Source organism: Egretta garzetta, unplaced genomic scaffold, assembly GCF_000687185.1.
Source record: "Egretta garzetta isolate BGI_Z169 unplaced genomic scaffold, ASM68718v1 scaffold328, whole genome shotgun sequence".
NCBI lineage: Eukaryota > Metazoa > Chordata > Aves > Pelecaniformes > Ardeidae > Egretta > Egretta garzetta.
The window spans coordinates 883203-886573 of NW_009260525.1; positions in this window are offsets into that span (position 1 = coordinate 883203).

Sequence of the window (3371 nt, forward strand, 5' to 3'; positions counted from 1 at the left end):
TGTTTTCAAGCCACTGATGATAAACACTAAGAACAACCTCCCTAAAACCAACTCATAATGCCAAGTACAGCAGTAGGAACTAACCTTTCTGCTCAACTTTCCTATGTTAAGATGTATAGAAATACGACCTCCTGGCTTCAGATCACAAGCTTTGTTGCTTTAACTGTATCAGTTTGTAGCTTGTAAGTAAGGTATCAAAACACAGTGTGTACCAGACACTGGACTTAAAGACAGTGAGAATAGCAGAAATAATCATAGCAAGGGGAAGGGCAGACCCTTTCAAATTTCAGACACACATAGTTTTTAAAGAAGATAAGTCTGTTATTCAGACTGTGTCTGTTGATTTGCTTCAAGCCTTGATTTGACCTTTGTGCCTCTTGGGTAGGTAGGTTTGAAGGTCCTTCTGTTTAGAAAACTCTCTTCTGGAAGGCAATCCTGAGGGCTAAGTTGCACAAACCCTGAGGAGACTATTATCTTGTACAAGACCTTCCTCTCCTCAACAGATCAAGCATCTTAAGAGCCTAAGATCCAAGTTCCACCTATGGCAGTACTGAATGTTTAGGGAAAAAAAATGAGAAATAAGGTGAAGTAACTAACTAGTAAATACAATTTTTGCCATTAATAATAAAGGACCACAGACTTTGTACCTACAAGACAGTGCTGCGTCTAAGGACTTGTCAAGGCTTACCTTGGTCTGACCTAGGTTTAGCTGTTCCCTAGTGGTCAAACCACTATATAGCTGAAGCTCTGAGAATACTACATACAATAAAGGCATGAGAAACCCAGTGAGAAAGTCACTGCATAATAACAGTGGGTGGAGGCTACAGTGCAGATTTCAGACTTAAAGGGAACATCAAACTCCCCTCCTACAGAGAACCTGGGATGTTGACAGCTCACTGTGACACCCCACCATGTCCCTGCTTCATAGACCTAGATGAGCATGAACAAGTGAGAAAAAAATAAAAAAGAGGGCATAGATATTAGTAACTTTTTATGCATAAAAATTTTAGGGAATTATTAATGATATTTTTCTTTATTAATTTTGACTAAAAGACCTAGTATTACCACAATGGAACTGAAAAATTAATGTGATGTTCTGATTAGATTATTAAGAGTTACAGACTAACAGCAAATTCCTACCTATATTCCAGTGCTTGACCACTCTGACAGAAATAAAATATTTTTTAATATTGAACCCAAATTTCCCTTATTTCAGTTTGTAGCCATTGACTCTTGTCCTGTGACTGGTTGTCTCGGAGAATAGTCTAGTTATGCCTTCTTTACACTTTCTCATCAGGTGTTTATACATGTTGATCCCCCTGAGCCTTCTCTTCTCCAGGCTCAACAGTTCCAGCCTCTCTTCCTATGAGAGATATTTCACACTTTAATTCACCTTCAGTGGATTCCCTCCAGTATGTGCATGTCTCCTTTGTACCGGGGAGCCCAGACATGGACCCAGCACTCCAGATGTATCTCACCAGTGCCAATCACCTTCTTGTCCTTAACATGTTTGGAAATGGTTTCCTGAACTCCATTACTTCCCCCAGGGACAGAGGTGAGGCTGACCGGCATGTGGTTCTAGTAGTTACAGTTTTTGCTTTTTTTCGTACATGTCCTCTTCCTCCTGTAGGAAGCTCCAAAAATTTTGAGAGGCATACTTTTATTTACAGCTGAAAAATATATACAGCTAAAGAATACATACAAAGCATGTTATTTATTGAAGTTTGTATTAGTCAGAATTTCAGTCTGTACTTTATACCATGTCTGGAATCCTTTAAAAATACTGATAAACTTACTGCTTTCTTCTACTTCTGCTACTTAGGCCAACTGAAATGATAATTGTCATAATAATTAGTACATCCATAATTTCGTATGTGAATTCTTTGAACACTGTCTTGAAACAGAATCACCCTTTCTAGATTCTTTTTGCACCTTGGTCATTTTTAAGCAGTACAGAATCTTTCAGAGTTTTCTTTCTGCTCACATGAATGATCAGTAGTTTTGACAGGATATTTCTCAAAATCTTTTAACGTTTGTTTACTGAGGTACATACATGAAGTGTAAATGAGGCAATAGTGCCTACATTGCTGAAGATATACATTTATTGTGCAAGAGTTCATGCTCACTTCATTTGAATACATCTTCTTCTTTTTGGAATGCACCTTTTTATAGATAGCCAACTTTCTCTGATATTTAACCTTTGATGCTTTTTTCATAATCCACTCTATTGTTTTTTTATTTATCTACTTCAGGTTCATTCTTGGGTAGAACCCCACCTTATTCTGAATGATTATTTCTTTTTAAAAGTATTTTTTCTGAATAAGAATTTTTTGAAAATATGCTTGAAAAGTCTTCATGCCGCATGCAAATATTTTACTCTTTCAGCCATTTTTTTTTTTTTTAATTTTCCTTTAAAATAACCATGCCATTTTTCTGTAGCTTTCTCTATTGACTTTGTACTTTACTGTTGAGGGTCTCACCCTTTTTTTCCTTTGAGAATTTGACTTCTGGGTGAGAGTATTTGTGTGGTCATTATTACACATTATTTTTTTATGTCCATGTATCTCAGCCCTATGCATAGCTAGGAAAAAAAAAAATCTCTTGTTGTGGTTCTCTGATTAATTTTTCCAAGAAGCAGTTATTGATGACATCTAATTTATTGTTTGTATCTTGCATGAACATTTACCCACATTACATGGAGTAATTGAAATCTTTTTTACAACTTCTCATCTTCATTAGACACAGATGGATAATGCCATTTCAGATGCCCTAAGGCAATGGAAGCTTTCACACAGAGCTGAGAAGTGTGACACAGGACTTAAGGGAGATCTCTGAGCATCTACATCAGCAACTGGGTATCACACAGAACACCCTAAGGAAATTACACTAAACAACTTTATGCTAACAACGGAACCATGCTCTCTGTTTCTTTATGTATTATACTATTTTCCTTCTGAAGCTATAAGAAAACATATTTTGAGTTCCTGCATTAGAATAGTGAGCCGGACATATCTTCTACACTCCCAAAGTGAATATCCACTCATAAAAGACTGCTCAGAATCTGCTCTCACTGGGAAGACATCAGATATGAGGTCTAACCATATAATTTTTTTAAGAACTTAATGCTTGAAGCAAGTCAAAAAATATCTTAGAATTCACATTTCTATTAAAGTCTATATGAAGTCCATGGCAGTGTTGACCCACATCTGCAGCAATTAAGAAAATAATACAATTAACATAAATTTCAATTAATTTTACCCTTGTTTCCTATGTATAACACAAGTCCAATTATTTTAGGATTCTTTGAAGTAGGAGAAAGCACATTATCTAAGAGGGAAAGATACACAATACAGTGGCCACATGCAGAAACA